Consider the following 17,977-nt stretch of genomic DNA (forward strand, 5'->3'; position numbering starts at 1 on the left):
GTAGTATGGGAGTTTAGTGACTTTTGTGGAGGATCTGCAGATGGTTCCTACTTAGTGTCGTTATATTATCTCCTTGTTCCTGATTCTGTGTTACTGTTGTTTGTTATATTGCTATTTGGCTTATCAGTCGTTTTATTGCTCAAGCAAGCTGTTCTGATTGAGGACTTTTAGTCAGTCACTGGTTAAGTCTAGTCGAGTCTTAAGACATAGCATACTACTTAGAGCACTTACACACACACAAACTTACTTGTATATATTTGTATTATGTTATTAAATGCTAACAATGTACCAGACGGTATTTAAAAGCCATAAAGATGTGATATATGCCTTCAGCACAATACTACTGTACACCAGAGAAGTGATTATTTTGTTTATTTTGAATTACTTTCATAATATACGCCTAGACAACCCTTTTAGTAATAAACTTATTAAATGTTAATTTCTTTAGTTAGTAGCCTACCAGTTGTGATCCTGAAGCACTATTGAATCTTATTGAATTCTACTGGATAATTGGACCAGGATACCAGTAGCAGCAGCAGCAGCAGCAGCAGCAGTAGCAGTAGCAGCAACTACAGCAGTAGCAGCAGCAGCAGCAGCAGCAGCAGCAGCAGCAGCAGCAGCAGCAGCAGCAGCAGCAGCAGCAGCAGCAGTAACAGCAGCAGCAGCAGCAGCAGCAGCAGTAGCAGCAGTAGCAGTAACAGCAACTACAGCAGCAGCAGCAGCAGCAGCAGCAGTAGCAGCAGTAGCAGTAGCAGCAACTACAGCAGTAGCAGCAGCAGCAGCAGCAGCAGCAGCAGTAGCAGTAGCAGCAACTACAGCAGTAGCAGCAGCAGCAGCAGTAGCAGTAGCAGCAACTACAGCAGTAGCAGCAGCAGCAGCAGCAGCAGTAACAGTAGCAGCAGCAGCAGCAGTAGCAGCAGCAAGCGCTGCCTCAACATTTACAGTAAAATAACCCACAATACCAGTGATGTGCCGAAGTATCGGTATCAGTTTGAGTACCGGCGGGTATAGTCCCTAATGATAATTAATGGTAATTAATGCAAATTATTTGAAGGTTAATGGACATGAATAATGAAAACAGCAAATTAGATAATGTAACAGCTAAGTGGGCTTAGCATTTACACAAGTAAATAGACACACCACTGGAATATAAACAACCAATTTAACATTCTTAAATAAAGCATCAATGGAGAATGCAACCAGTTTCTTCGTTACCAAAGATATTAACGCTAAGATACAGTAAAGCATCACAGTGGTGGTATACAAGCAACAGGTACTGCTGGTGACGGTACCAAGGCATAGTGTGGGTATACAAGCAACCGGTACTGCTGGTGACGGTACCAAGGGATAGTGTGGGTATACAAGCAACCGGTACTGCTGGTGACGGTACCAAGGGATAGTGTGGGTATACAAGCAACAGGTACTGCTGGTGACGGTACCAAGGGATAGTGTGGGTATACAAACAACAGGTACTGGTAGTGACGGTACCAAGGGATAGTGTGGGTATACAAACAACAGGTATTGCTGGTGAGGGTACCAAGGTATAGTGTGGGTATACAAGCAACAGGTACTGCTGGTGACGGTACCAAGGGATAGTGTGGGTATACAAACAACAGGTATTGCTGGTGACGGTACCAAGGGATAGTGTGGGTATACAAACAACAGGTACTGGTAGTGACGGTACCAAGGCATAGTGTGGGTATACAAGCAACAGGTACTGCTGGTGACGGTACCAAGGCATAGTGTGGGTATACAAGCAACAGGTACTGCTGGTGACGGTACCAAGGCATAGTGTGGGTATACAAGCAACAGGTACTGCTGGTGACGGTACCAAGGGATAGTGTGGGTATACAAACAACAGGTACTGGTAGTGACGGTACCAAGGGATAGTGTGGGTATACAAACATCAGGTACTGCTAGTGACGGCAACAACAACAAAGGATAGTGTAGGTATGTATACAACACGTACTGCTTGTGCGTGAAGCAAGAGACGGCTATAGCCGGATTAACATTTTGTAGGCCCCTGGGCTACATGTACTGTGAGGCCCCTGAGCTACAGGTACTGTGAGGCACTTGGGCTACAGGTACTGTGAGGCCCCTATGCTACAGGTAATGTGAGGCCCCTGTGCTACAGGTACTGTGAGGCCCCTGAGCTACAGGTAATGTGAGGCCCCTGGGCTACTGGTACTGTGAGGCACTTGGGCTACAGGTACTGTGAGGCCCCTATGCTACAGGTAATGTGAGGCCTCTGTGCTACAGGTACTGTGAGGCCCCTGAGCTACAGGTAATGTGAGGCCCCTGGGCTACTGGTACTGTGAGGCCAATGGGCTACAGGTACTGTGAGGCCCCTGGGCTACAGGTACTGTGAGGCCCCTGGGCTACAGGTAATGTGAGGCCCCTGGGCTACTAGTACTGTGAGGCCAATGGGCTACAGGTACTGTGAGACCCCTGGGCTACAGGTAATGTGAGACCCCTGAGTTACAGGTACTATGAGGCCCCTGGGCAACGGACACTGTGAGGCCCCTGGGTTACAGGTGCTGTGAGGCCCCTGGCCTAGAGGCACTGTGAGGCCCCTGGCCTAGAGGCACTGTGAGGCCCCTGGCCTAGAGGCACTGTGAGGCCCGTGAGTTACAGGTACTGTGAGACCACTGGGCTGTAGGTACTGTGAGGCCCCTGAGCTACAGGTACTCTGAGGCCCCTGGGCTACAGGTACTCTTAGGCCCCTGGGAAACGAGTACTGTGAGGCCCCTGGGCTACAGGTACTGTGAGGCCCCTGGCTACAGGTACTGTGAGGCCACTGGGCAACAGGTTCTGTGAGGCTCCTGAGCTACAGGTACTGTGAGGCTCTTGGGCTACAGGTACTGTGAGGCCCCTGGCTACAGGTACTCTGAGGCCCCTTGGCTACAGGTACTGTGAGGTTCCTGGGCTACAGTTACTGCGAGGCCCCTGGGCTACAGATTATGTGAGGCCCCTGGGCTACAGGTACTGTGAGGCCTCTGGGCTACTGGTACTGTGAGAACCCTGGGCAACAGGTACTGTAGGGCACCTGTGCTACAGGTAATGTGAGGCTACTGGGCATCAGGCACTGTGAGGCCCCTGGGTTACAGGTACTGTGAGACCCCTGGGCTGCAGGTACTGTGAGGCCTTTGAGCTACAGATATTGTGAGGCCCCTGGGCTACAGGTACTGTGAGGCCTCTTGGCTACAGGTAATGTGAGGCCCTTGAGCTACAGTTACTCTGAGGCCCCTGGGCAACAGATACTGTGAGGCTTCTGAGCTACAGGTACACTGAGGTCTCTGGGCTACAGGCAATGTGAGGTTCCTGAGTTACAGGTACTGTGAGGCTACTGGGCAACAGGTACTGTGAGGCTCCTGAGCTACAGGTACTGTGAGGCCCCTGGGCCACAGGTACTGTGAGGCCCCTGGCTACAGGTACTCTGAGGCCCCTTGGCTACAGGTACTGTGAGGCCTCTGTGCTCTAAGTGCTGTGAGGCCAATTGGCTACAGGTACTGTGCGGCCTCTGTGCTACAGGTACTTTGAGGCCCCTGGGCTACAGGCACTGTGAGGCCCCTGGGTTACAGGTACTGTGAGGCCCCTGGGCTCCAGGTGCTGTGAGGCCCCTGAGCTACAGGTACTGTGAGGCAGGGGCCTACAGGTACTGTGAGGCCCCTGCCTACAGGTACTCTGAAGCCCCTTGGCTACAGGTACTCTTAGGCCCCTGTGCTACAAGTCCTGTGAAGCCCCTGGGCTACAGATACTGTGAGGCCCCTGGGCTACAGGTACTGTGATTCCCCTGGGCTTCAGGTATTGTGAGGCCCTTGGGCTACTGGTTCTGTGAGGCCCCTGTGCTACAGGTCCTGTGAGGCCCTTGGGCTACAGGTACTATGAGGCCCCTCTGCTACAGGTACTGTGAGGCCCCTGGGCTACAGGTACTGTGAGATCTCTGGGCTACAGATACTGTGAGACCCCTGGGCTACTGGTACTGTGAGACCCCTGGGCTACAGGTACTGTGAGGCCCCTGTGCTACAGGTCCTGTGAGACCTCTTGGCTACAGGTTCTTTGGGGTCCCTGGGCTACAGGTACTGTGAGGCCCCTGTGCTACAGGTACTGTGAGGGCCCTGGGCTACAGGTACTGTGAGGTCCCTGGGCTACAGATACTGTGAGGCTCCTGAGCTACAGGTAATGTGAGGCCCCTGAGCTACAGGTAATGTGAGGCCCCTGGGCTACAGGTACTTTGGGGCCCCTGGACTACAGGTACTGTGAGGCCCATGTGCCACAGGTACTGTGAGGCCCCTGGACTATAGGTATTGTGAGGCCCCTGGGTTACAGGTACTGTAAGGTCCCTGGGCTACAGGTACTGTGAGGCCCCTGGGGTACAGGTAATGTGAGGCCCCTGGGCTGCAGGTACTGTGAGGCCCCTGGGCTACAGGTACTGTGAGACCCCTGGACAGTAGGTACCGTGAGGCCCCTGGGCTACAGGTACTGTGAGGTCAATGGGCTACAGGTACTGTGAGGCTCCTGGGCTACAGGCACTGTGAGGTCCCTGGGCTACTGGTACTGTCAGGCCCCTGAGCTACAGGCAATGTGAGGCCCCTGGGCTACAGGTACTGTGAGGCCCCTAGGCTACAGTTACTGTGAGGCCCCTGGGCTACAGGTACTGTGAGGCCCCTTGGCTACAGTTACTGTGAGGCCATTGGGCTACAGGTACTGTGAGGCTCCTGGGCTACAGTTACTGTGAGGCCATTGGGCTACAGGTACTGTGAGGCCCCTGGGCTACAGGTACTGTGAGGCCCCTAGGCTACAGTTACTGTGAGGCCATTGGGCTACAGTTACTGTGAGGCCCCTGGGCTACAGGTACTGTGAGGCTCCTGGGCTACAGTTACTGTGAGGCCCCCAGTGATATTTTCAGAAATAAAAAAAAATAATCAGAACAGTGAAGACTTCATCGTGTACGTGATGTAATAACGTACAATAATTATAAGCTTACAGCAATAATTGTGAACACTTTTCACTTGAGTCTCTGGAGGCGGAGGTCCCTGGACTGCAGCTCCTGAAGCCCATTCCTTAATCCGGCCCCAGAGTTGACATAGGGATTCAAGCTACTGGTATTGTATATGAACACAGATGATAAGATAAGATAAGATTTCGTTCGGATTTTTAACCCCGGAGGGTTAGCCACCCAGGATAACCCAAGAAAGTCAGTGCGTCATCGAGGACTGTCTAACTTATTTCCATTGGGGTCCTTAATCTTGTCCCCCAGGATGCCACCCACACCAGTCGACTAACACCCAGGTACCTATTTCCTGCTAGGTGAACAGGACAACAGGTGTAAGGAAACGTGTCGAATATTTCCACCCGCCGGGAATCGAACCCGGGCCCTCCGTATGTGAAGCAGGAGCTTTAGCCACCAGGCCACCGGGCCCCAAGAATAATGAAGGACACAGCCAAGTGTTCTGGAGGACACAAATAAGACTCATAGAGAATAGAACCAGGAGTTCTTTCGAAATTTCTACATGATATATCTTTTGTACAGATGGTAATCTAAAAGGACTGTAGCACCTTGCCGGAACTAAGTCAGCAAAAAGCACTCAGGAGGGCATAGCAAGTGCAAAGCAAACACAGCAAGGGTAGACTTCTTTACCCATGTATTGCTTCACTAATATTTACACAATTTACAATGTCAGAGTAAAAACACTGCAATCCAGAGCTACTCAAAGTATGAGATATTATGACCATTGCCTTTTGAAGCCTGCTACTGAATCAGGTGAGCCAGAGTAATGTCACCTTGGCTGAAGTAGCCGGTTCCCACGTGACTGGGAAGTTGAACTAGACGATAAGCAAAGCAGTGAGACCCAAGAACTGATATATCCTGAGCTGCCAGTTCACTTGTCGAGAGGGCATGCCAAGTGGTTCTGTGATGAATGTCGAATAAAATATAACATACTCGACGTTTGCCACATCCTGCTAGTGAGCGGCTCAAGGGACGGTGGATGTCGTGGCTTGGTTGGCAACTCTCTCCTCACACAATGAGGGTTCCGTGGATCGACTCCCACTATGGTTGGAAACGTTGGGTATGTTTCCTTACCTGCGCTACCTCTGCTTCCCTAGCAGTAATTAGGTACCTGGTATGGAGATATGAAGACACCCAGAAATCGAGCAGTAACTTCATTGACGGCCATCTTTAGTCCACCATTATCAAACATCCCTTGATATGGCAAATCTTGGTCAAATACTGAGTTATCTCTACAAATTTAGTGTCTATTCCTATATTTTGCAGTTCTAAGTGTCTAATAAGCAAAAAACCAAGATACCTTTGGGGGGGCTTCCTTTATGGGATAATAGATTAGTCATAGTTTAAAATGCTAAATCATGTTATTTGTTCGCAATTAATGTGTTTATACAGGGAATTCTTGTAATAAAAATTTATTGACGATTACCTAGGCATATTTCTTAATTTCTTCTTAATTCTTATTCGAGGTGTACATGCTGTTATTATGGTTATGATGGATATAATAAACTTATAGTTTAGTAGTGGTGGTGGGCATCATAAACTTCTAGTTTAGTAGTGGCGGGAGAAAACTTTTAGTTTAGTAGTGATGGTGGAGATCATAAAATTTCATCATAGCTAATAAATCTGAACTGATAATCCTAAATGTGACAGTAGTGAGCAACTCTTAGTGGCAGATTAAACTTAATGTGTTTTGTGCCAGTAGGAAACTTGAGGATCCTCGCAGCATCCAGAAGACACTAAGCTCTCAGATGAAGCATCATGTTACCACAGACTGGCATAGAGACTGATTATTAAATTAAACTCAAGTGAATGGTTTGCCATTGCCCATTAATATTAATTTATTGTATGAGGAAAATGGCATACAGAATACATTATTGGAACTCAAAGCAAAATGACACAAGCCATGTGCCATCAAATTCAACAAAACTAAGATTACTAGAGAAGAGAGAGGAAAACTGTCCTTGATTCTCCTGCTCAGACTTCAGCCTCCAAGAAATTCACAAGGCAAAGTGCTCAGTCTGCACACAATGATGCCTTAACGTCAAAGAACATATGTTTCTATAGTGAGGCAAAGTCAGCAAACCCTTTACATGATGCTTCTACATTTGGGTCTAGACGGGCGGGTATGGAAATGTTACTGGAGGTGATGCTGGTAAAGCTAAGTGGTGGATATATGTGGTGACCACTGATGCTGTTTATCATGCAAGACGATTAAAAAAAAAGGTGCAGGAATACACAGACTGGACAGATTATGTCTATCTGCCTAGGTTTGAAACTACGTGTAAGGACTTGGAATTGAGATATCCATAAACTACTCCTCTCAGTTTCGCACTCTCGCGCCATGCATGTGAAGGCTACGATTGTGAACATTTACTCTTGCCCCTATAATCAAAGGAAAAGTTTGTTCATCACTGCAGACGTGAATAACATCGACCACAACTGTTCCTCACCTGCTGCATATGCATTCTTCCATGAACGGTGAACTCCTTTTTCCAGCAGCCAAAGAATGACGTAGGCTGAGCAGGCTGTAAAAATATTCCGATAGAGCTGACTGAGGGCAAAAGGATTAGACATTTAGCAGAATTCTAGCCACCACAGAAGAAGGAAGATATTCAAGTACCAAAAGTAGACGGATCAAACAAAGGCTTTATCAGATAATTATGGATAGGTTTAACCCAATGAAACAACTGACAAATTATTTTATTTTACTTACATAGACAATAAGAAATATGGAACAAGGAATGTAACTGAACAGACGACTCAGGTGAAGAATCTAATCGCTATTAAAAAAAAATAATTGAATCACTCTTAAATCTAATATCCAGTCCTAGGAGTCACAACCAAGAGTACCTAAGTACACAACCACAGGCTCCTGGGGATGAAACCAAGAACCATGAACGCCACGACCAAAAGTCCAGGAGGACAACCAAGTACTCTTAAGCACACACCAAGAATAATGAAGGACACAGCCAAGTGTTCTGAAGGACACAAATAAGACTCATAGAATAGAACCAGGAGTTCTTTCGAAATTTCTACATGATATATCTTTTGTACAAAAATGAATGAAATTTAATATGTAGAACATTTAGGGCAAACTTAAACCTAATTTAAAACTACGAGGACATTAAACGTTTTACGTATATATTATTGTACCCACGAAATGAGTGGTTTAGATCAATAACAACACTGCACTAGCCAAGGAGTCGAACCAATGTTGTTTTGGCCCGCCTCATGGAGAGCGAAAACGAGTGACACTTTAGACCACTAGGCTACACAATCCTTAATGGTGCATCCAGCCAAGCTAGATGTTGTTCCCGCCATCGAAGGACATACGTGGTGTGGACGCCTCTTAGCTGATTTCATTCTGCTCCCTGTTTGTGTACTAGCTTAACAAGCAGAGTGTTATATTATTGTACCCACGGAACGAGTGGTATTGATCAACAACAACACTGCACTAGCGGGTACAACATCTAGCTTGGTTGGATGTGCCATTGTTAAGGATTGTGTAACCTAGTGGTCTAAAGAGTCACTCGTTTTCGTTCACCATGAGGCGGACCAAAGCAGCATGGGTTCGACTCCTTGGCTAGTGCAGTGTTGTTATTTTACATATATGTATACAAAGGCATTAAAAACAAAAAAAAATATTAAGCAAATGTATATGTAAGTCGCTACAAGCTTAGCAGGAACATGTCAATAAGAAATTTTACTGGATGAAAGCTTAATCAAATAAGTTCTCTGGTATGTATATATATATATATATATATATATATATATATATATATATATATATATATATATATATATATATATATATATATATATATATATATATATTTACATTAGAAATAATTATATAATTATTAAAATTTTAAGTGAAAAGTAAAACCACATTTGCAAGAGAAAACGTTCAGGTATTGGAAATTAAGTATAAACTAGGTACTTCCATTTAATAAATGTATGGAAGAGGGTAAGGTACCTAAGGATTGACAGTGAGCATGCATAGATCCTTTGTATGAAGGTAAAGGGGAGAAAAGAGAGTGTAAAAACTATAGAGGAATAAGTCTGTTGAGTATACCAAGTAAAATGAATGGCAGAGTTATTCTGAAAGAATTAGGAGTAACACAGAGAGCAGGATCTCAGATGAGCAAGGAGGCTTCAGGAAGGATAGGGAGTGTGTAGACCAAGTTTTTACAGTGAAACATATAGCTGAACAGTATTTAGATAAGGGTAAAAAGGGTTTTGTTGAATTAATGGATTTGGAAAAGGCGTATGACAGGGTAGAAAGAGGGGCAATATGGCAGATGTTGCAAATGTTTTGAATAGGAGGTAGGTTACTGAAAGCAGTGAAGAGTTTTTATGAAGATAGTGAGGCTCAGGTTAGAGTATGTAGGAGAGAGATTATTTCTCAGTAAAAGTAGATCTTAAACAGGGATGCAAGATGTCACCATGGTAGTTCAATATATTTATAGAGTTGCAAGAGAAGTGAATGCTCGGGTGTAGGCAAAAGGTGTGGGGTTAAAAGACAAAGAATCTAACACAAAGTGGGAGTTGTCACAGTTGCTCTTCGTTGATGACACTGTGCTTTTGGGAGATTCTGAAGAGAAATTGCAGAGGTTGGTGACAGAATTTGGAAGGGTATGTTAAAGAAAAAAATTAAAAGTGAACAGAAGTGGATATGGAAGAAGTGAATGTATTCAGATATTTGGGAGTGGACGTGTCAACAGATGGCTCTATAAAAGACGAAGTGAATCATAGAATTAATGAGGGAAAAATGGTGAATGGCGCACTGAGGAGTCTGTGGAGACAAAGAACATAATTCATGGAAGTAAAGAGGAGAATGTATCAGAGTATAGTATTACTCTCATATAAGTGTCAAGCATGGGTGGTGAATGTTGCAATAAGGAGAAGGCTGGAGGCACTGGAGATGTCGTCTCTGAGGGCAACGTGCGGTGTGAATATAATGCAGAGAATCCATAGTTTGGAAATTAGGTGGTGTGGGGTTACTAAAAGTATTAATCATGAGAGCTGAGGAGGGGTTGTCGAGGTGGTTCGGATATTTAGAGTGGATGGAACAAAATAGAAAGACTAGGAGAGCATATAAATCTTAATGGAAGGAAAGCGGGGTAGGGGTCGCCCTAGGAAAGGTTGGAGGGAGGGGGTAAAGAAGGTTTCGTGTACTAGGGGCTTGAACTTCCAACAATTGTGTGTAACCATGTTAGATAGGAGCGAATGGAGACAAATGGTGTTTATGACTTGATATGCTGTTGGAGTGTGAGCAAGGTATCATTTATGAAGGGATTCAGTGAAACCGTGAAGCCTGACGAGTCCTCGAGGTGGGAAGTTGAAGGGGTGTTGATGATGAAGTTTTTGTCTGTAGTGTAGGCGCGCCTCTAGCACATTAGTGATGGAATGAATGATGATTAAAGTGTTTGTTCTTTTACGGGTCACCCTGCCTTGGTGGGAAACTGCCGATGTGTTATAAAATAATAGGATAATACCGTTTGGTAAGGGAGAGAGTTCACCTCCTGCAACACCATCTGGATAGCTTACTTGGTAAGCTGGGAGTCAAGTGGAACTCACTTTAATACGGATTTCCGACCTGCTCTGGCCTCCCACAACTGTCTGGTCAACTTCGACTGCGTCTGAGTCACAAGTGTGAATACATATTAATGAACTTTGTACTTGAGGTGTCTTCACTCCTCTGGCACTCTTTGTCACAAAACAGCTGCTGTGATCGAAGTGCATAATATTACTCTGTGTGGAAGGAACACATATGCCAACTGAGTTATGAGCATCTCTTCAACTCATTACCACCTGGGCACCAACGTCAGCCAAGAGTGTCAACAAGCGACCTTATCATCATTCACTGTCAGCACACACCTACACTCCTTCCCAGAGATACTTACACCTGTTTCGACTCTTACGTGACTCACCACACCCATACCACCACGCTATATTAGCCCTTCAGGATTAAGAATAACTGTCGTCCTAATTATAGGTCTTTTTTATTTTACTCATATTAATAAAATTGTGTTTTATTGGTATTTCGTAGAGGAACAATGTGTCAGATGTTGTATATGTATGGAATAGGTGATAGGTTACTGAAAGCAGCGAAGAGTTTTTACGAGGATAGTGAAGCTCAGGTTAGAGTATGTAGGAGAGAGGGAGATTATTTCCCAGTAAAAATAGGTATTAGACAGGGATGTGTGATATCACCATGATTGTTCAATATATTTATAGATGAAGTTGTGAAAGAAATGAATGTTCGGGTGTTGGCAAGATGTGTGAGGTTAAAAGATAAAGAATCTAACCCAAAGTGGGAGTTGTCACAGTTGCTCTTTGCAGATGACACTTTGCTTTTGGGGCATTCTGAAGAGAAGTTGCAGAGGTTGATGGATGAATCTGGGAGGGATTATAAAAGAAGTAAATTAAAAGTGAACATAGGAAAGAGTAAGGTGATGAGGATATATTATTATTATTATAATCAAAAAGAAGCGCTAAGCCACAAGGACTATACAGGATGAGGATATAAAAGAATTAGTTAATGAAAATTTGGATATCAGATTGGAGGGAGTACAGAGGAAGTGAATGTATTCAGATATTTAGGAGTGAACTTGTCAGCAGATGGGTCTGTGAAAGACGAGGTGAATCATAGAACTGATGAGGGGAAAAAGGTGAGTGGTGCACTGAGGAGTCTGTGGAGACAACGAATTTTATCCATGGAAGCAAAGAGGGGAATGTATGAGAGTATAGCTAAACCAATGCATTTATACGGGTCTGAGGCATGGGTGGTGAATATTGCAACAAGGAGAAGGCTGGAGGCAGTTCAGATGTCGTGTCTGAGGGCAATGTGTGGCGTGAATATAAGGCAGAGAATCCGTAGTTTGGAGATTAGGAGGAGGTGCGAAGGTTACTAAAAAGTATTATCCATAGGGCTGAGGAGTGGTTGTTGAGGTGGTTCGGACATGTAGAGAGGGTGGAAGGAAATAAAATGATTTTAAAATCGTATAAATCTGTAGTGGAAGGAAGGTGAGGTAGGAGTCAGCCTAGGAAAGGTTGGAGGGACGGCGTAAAGGTGGTTTGGTGTGCGAGGGGCTTGGACTTCCAGCAGGTATGCGTGAGCGTGTTAGGAGGAGAGACAAATCGTTTATAGGACTTGACTTACTTTTGGAGTGTAAGCGAGGTAACATTCATGAAGGGATTCAGGGATTTGAGTCCTGGAGATGGGAAGTACAGTGTCTGCACTCTGAAGGAGTGTTAATGTTACAGTTTTATAACTGTAGTGTAAGCACGCCTCTGACAAGACAGTGATGGAGTGAATGATGCTAAAAGTGTTTCTTCTTTTCCGGATTATCCGTCATTGGTAAGAAGCGGCCGATGTGTTAATAAAAATAAATTATCTTTTTGTTTATTAATTAAAGTTATAATAATTTTTCCTCGTAAACCATAGGTTTAATACCGGGGAATTATGTTAAAACCCTGAAAAACTGACAAATGATAAATTGATTTATATTTATATTATTGACTTACATTATTCGGGCAACGTTAAAATCAACTTACAACTATTTATAACATATAGTAACTACTGAAATATTTTGTTGGAAGCTTTAGCAAGTCAGTTAGGTTTAACACTTGTAGAGGTTATTATGAATGATTCTCAGATACTAATACTAATTTAAATATCAACATTACTGCACTAGACATATAACAAACCGAAGGCCGAAAGAATGTATAGCATCTAGAGCAAAATTTAGTGTATACAATAATTAAAATTTACTCAGTTAATTTGTAATAAAAAATCGCAATAAGTAAATACAATTCTTAAGTTTTAGCAGTGTGAGTGGTACTAGTTACTTTAATTACATTATAAATATGATGAGACAGTATATGTGTAGGGTTTTAGCATACTAACAAGCTGGGTCATATAATAAGTGAACTGTATGAGATCTCCACTTTCCTTAGCCATGACCAGAATGTTCTTGGAGTCGACGATGTAACTGTCACCGCACGTGGGCTGTAAGGGGAAAGTTATGATGAGTATAATTACCCCTAGGGGGTGTTATTCAACATATCTCAGAAACTGATTGCTGAGGTTATACTTACTGGTTTGGGCTCAAAGGCCCTCGGATCACCGTATATGGTACTATCAAATAAAACGAATTATATATCTGCTGCGCAGCCAACCTGACCAAGATAATTTTATCAGACGTACCTGGGTATTTGTAGCTGACCCGTACATCCGGATATCCGATGTCTTGATTGTAGCAGACGTGTTGAAGAATGTCACACTCTCTTCCACTCTGTCGGGAAATTCGCAACACTCATTGTTGCACACTGTTCGTCAAATATTGTCTATTGTTCACCGTCATATCACTAAAGAAGCTGATCACACTTCTCTGTATCTGCTGTGTCCGTTGAGATTCTTTTTATTAACAAAATGAGTGATCACTATTGTCTTTGTTATCAGTGTGACGCACGAGTTGTCTCGACTAAGTCTAAAAGGAATCTTCGCAGAGCCCCTCACTGGTCTGACTTGCCTTCATATAAAGGATTCGCTGACACCAGTGTTTTTTCCTTCTTTGCCAAATTTCCACCATGAAGCAAGGCAGAATGCTTGATTCCCGCTATCTGAGCATAGACGCCAGGGTGTGCTACTCTCGTTGCACATAGTTAGTGCAAGGTTCCCTTACTTTTTCTGCTGTTTGTGAGATTAATTTTCTCTCATTAACCCACATAGGTTGCAACACTGGTCAACCATGACGTGGCTTACTAGCACACGCTGGTACTACATCTCGAATCAATTAATGTGTTGATGCAGAAGACACCATTGCCCTTTCTGAGAGGAGCGGGCTCCTCAGGGCTGAAAGGGCTGAAAAGGGGCTGATATCCCCCCTCCTGGAGAAAATTTTCACCACAACGTGTGTCTAATAATATATGGGAGTTGCTGGAAAAATAAGAGAGGGAACAACTGGATGAAAATAGCTGGAGACAACTAAAAGAAACCTTTAAGGTAAAACAACATGACTTAAATAATACAATAAAGAGTCTTGAGGATAAACCAACGAGACCTTGAGTACATAGTCATGGGTTCTTGGAGTGCTAGTCGACACCTCCAAAAGTCCTGAAGGATATAACCAAGAGTCCTGGAGGACATAAATACGAGTACTTGAGGGCACAATCAAGAGCTCTGATGGACATAACCTTGAGTACTAGACACGACCAAGGGTTCCGGATGACAGTCACGAATCCTGGAGAACACAATGAAGAGACCTGGAGGAGACAAGCACAAGATCTTTTAGGATGCAACCAAGAAACCTGGAGGACGCAATCAAGTCCTGGAGGATACCATCACCAGTCTTGGAGGACAAAGTCTAATACTGGAGGAATATCAACAATGCACAATCACCAGACTTGGAGGACACATTCATCAGTCCTGGAGACACAATTAACACTCCTAGAGGGCACAGTTAACACTCTTGGAGTACACAATGAAAGAGTCATTTAGGATAAATCGAAGATCTCTAAAAGAATAATGGAAAACGCGGGCAATAATTTTGGAGTCCTGGAGGAAAAATCCACGAGTTGGTGGTGTTGTGAATAAGAATTTTTTTTAAAGAACTTCAGAATGTGGCCTGTCACCATTTATTTCTTATGCAACAAGATTTTTGGATCCGAGTTAAAGGTATTTTAGAGTCTAGGGGAAATAATTTCAACTGGGAAAGTCCATAGAATAATATTCAAATTTATTAAAGTATTTAAATACAATACTTTATCTTCTCTTTGTAGTTAATTTAACTTAATACTTTGTACAATAAATTTACCATATACATTTAGTTCAAAATCATGGAAATGTCACATTAATAAAGAAGTTTAATTATTCTTCCTGTATCTAAGTCCTCATTAATATTTACGTCTCTTTCTTAACAAGACTGTAGACTCAAAATACAAAAGGTACAAGATTTAACAAGACCTTTGAATCTGGCCGTAAAGTATCTATGGATTACTGAACTGACCAAGAATATAAATATCAAAAGAGTCTTTCAAAGCAATGAGGAACAAATTGAGTCAGCTCTAGAGTCCAATTCTCAAAACCATTCAACTGTACACCGTAAGAGCCAATATACGATCAGTTGTCAGGGCTAGAGCAGGGAGCAGACTGACTACTTGCCAGTCTGTTGACGTGTCGTCAGGTTGGATCAGCTGAGCCACGTCAGCCAGCCGGACATAAACAACTGAACAATTCACCGGATGGTTCCGAGACTTAAACTCTATGTACACAAGAAATTCTACCTAAACTTAATTGTAAAATAATAGTGATAATAGTAAAAAATAGTAATAATACCAAAATAGTGATAATAACAATATAGTGATAATAGTGATAATAATGATAATAGTGATAATAACGATAATAGCGATAATACCATGGTATTTTTCATATATTAACAGATAATAATATAACGCCGAAAGTCTCTATTTTAGCTATAAACGGGGACTTTCGCGCTATAATATTAAGTGATGAACATATTCTTTTACAATAGTTAAATAACACAGGATGACCAATTTCGAAGATATAACAGTGGAGGGTCACAATTGAGATTACAGAAAGACACAAGCAGAATTTGAAGACAGCCAACAGTCATGAAAGACACAAATTAAAGCCATATTAGATACAAACACGAATTTTGGAATATGAATCCTGGAGGACACTGTGATGGAAAACATTCCTTTGGTTAACTATGGTAGGTCGCTTCTCTGTTGAACTCGTTACTTCGAGGAACAATACTTAATTAACATTGTTCGCATCGCTGTTGGGCCGTGCGGACGCACTGTGCAGTAGCTCCTACTACAACTGGTTTCTGCGCAGTTTTCACTGTTCAGACATGGCGGAGTACACCGGCAGGAGGATAAATACAGTTTGCATTGAGCTGTTGAGGGGTTCTCTGAGCCCTGCTACTATGAACGTCGTTCTACCTGCAATTATTAGGGATTTATATGGTATCCCTAATGAGGAACTGTATGGTGTGGCCCTTAATGGGATGAAACGAGTATTTGTAAAGTTCCTGAGGAATAGCTACTACAGCAGTGTGGTGGAGGAGTATCAGGAACGGCGAATGTGTCTCAACTCGACGATGGATGTGTGCTTGCATGACGTATCTACATTCTACACGTGGGTACGAGTGAGGAATGTACCCTTCGAGGCAACGCAGTTTGGTATACAGGAAGTTTTTCGCAAGTATGGTGTCATTCATGAAGCCAGAGGTGGGGTTTGGCGGGATGGACCATATGTGGGCCTCCCGGAAGGGTCATACAATATCAAGATGACTTTAAAGACGCCTATACCTTCGTATGTAATGTTGCCAGGCACCAGAAACCAGGTATGTGTCGTATGTGGGGCAAAGGAGAACGTGTCGTCTTTGTGGCTCTTTTGACCATATAGCGGCACAATGTGCACGTAGAGTTGACCCGGGGGTGTCAGTCCCGGTGGAGGACATCCAGCAGGCGAGTGTGGTGGCGGCGGCGAAGAATGGGACTACTCTATGGAGTGAGGAGGTGGAGAAGGAGGGTGAACAGATGGGGACGTGTGTCACACTCCCGGTGGAGGAGGAAGTTCCTTCTCCAACATCTGAGGTGGTGGAGGAAGTGGTGGAGACGACACAGGAGGTGTCCTTGGAGTCAGTGCTCCAGGAATTCTTGGAGGAGGCCTTGGTAGAAGGGGACATAGATGAACGGATCAATGAAAAGCAGCAATTGCAAGGCCTGAGTGAGAAGTCGGAAGTAGTAGGGAACACTGGAAAGGATACACTTGTAGTGGCAGAGGTACACAGGGAGGATGTGCCTGAGGAAGAGGTGGCTTTGGGAGGCAGCTCTAGGAAGAGACCAGCGGGGCTGACTGAATTAGATGATGTTTTAACACCTGGGCAAAGACCAGGTAAGAAGGTTTGGGCGGAGGTGGTCCGCAATTCACCTACAGGGGGGGGGAGTACAGGGAAAATCGGGGGAGAGACAAGGGGGGGTAGGAAGTTCTATTAAAAAGAGTAATAAGGAAAGTGTAAGCAGCTTGAAGGGAAGTGTGAGCAAGCCACAGCGGCATAGGGGTAAGCCGCCTCTCCTTGACCATTCAGGTGTGTAACGATAAATGCTAATGGCTTAAAAACTGAGGTTAAAAGGGTGTGGTTGGAGTGGTTCCTTAAAAGGTACGATGTTGATGTTGGTTTCCTACAGGAGCATAACTATAAGTCAGGTAGTGAGTTGAGATTGAGAGGATATAAGTTGTTTGTGAGCATGGCAACGCTTTTAAAGGGCGGAGTGGCTGTTTTAGTAAAGGAGACCAGTCCCTTGCGAGTCATGGGGTGGGAGGAGGGGGGTGGGGGGAGGGTTGTTCGGGTGGATGGGTGGTGGGGGGAGAGTAGGGTATGTTTTGTGGGAGTTTATATGCCTGCGATTGGTAACGTAAGGATAAAATCAGATTTTGTTCGTGACGTTTTGTTATATCATCTCAGGGGTTTACCTGCCATAGCGATAATTGGAGGTGATTGGAATTGTGTGATTAGGCATGTAGACGTAGTTCCTAGGGGGGCGGGGTGTGTGTTGGGTGTTTTAAGGGATGCATTGGGTGATGTCGGGGTGGTAGATGTGGTTGGCAGGGGGGGGTATCAGGTTGAGTATACCTATGTACAGGGGAGTTATGAGGCAAGGTTGGATAGGATTTATGTGAGGCAGGGGATAGGAGTGGAGAGAGTTAGAACAGTAGACGTGGGTTTTTCAGACCACAGAGCAGTGTTGGCTGATCTTAGGGTGGATGGTATTCCGAGAATATATCAGGGCTATTGGAAATTAAATGTGAGGCTTTTACAGGAGGAGGATCAAGGTCGGTCTTTTCAGTCATGGTGGAAGGGCTTTTGGGAGGCTAGGGATGAGGAGGTGGATTTGTTAGATTGGTGGGAGTTGCAGGCAAAGGTGAAAATT

The sequence above is a fragment of the Cherax quadricarinatus genome, chromosome 41, assembly GCF_038502225.1.
Source record: "Cherax quadricarinatus isolate ZL_2023a chromosome 41, ASM3850222v1, whole genome shotgun sequence".
NCBI classification, from domain to species: domain Eukaryota; kingdom Metazoa; phylum Arthropoda; class Malacostraca; order Decapoda; family Parastacidae; genus Cherax; species Cherax quadricarinatus.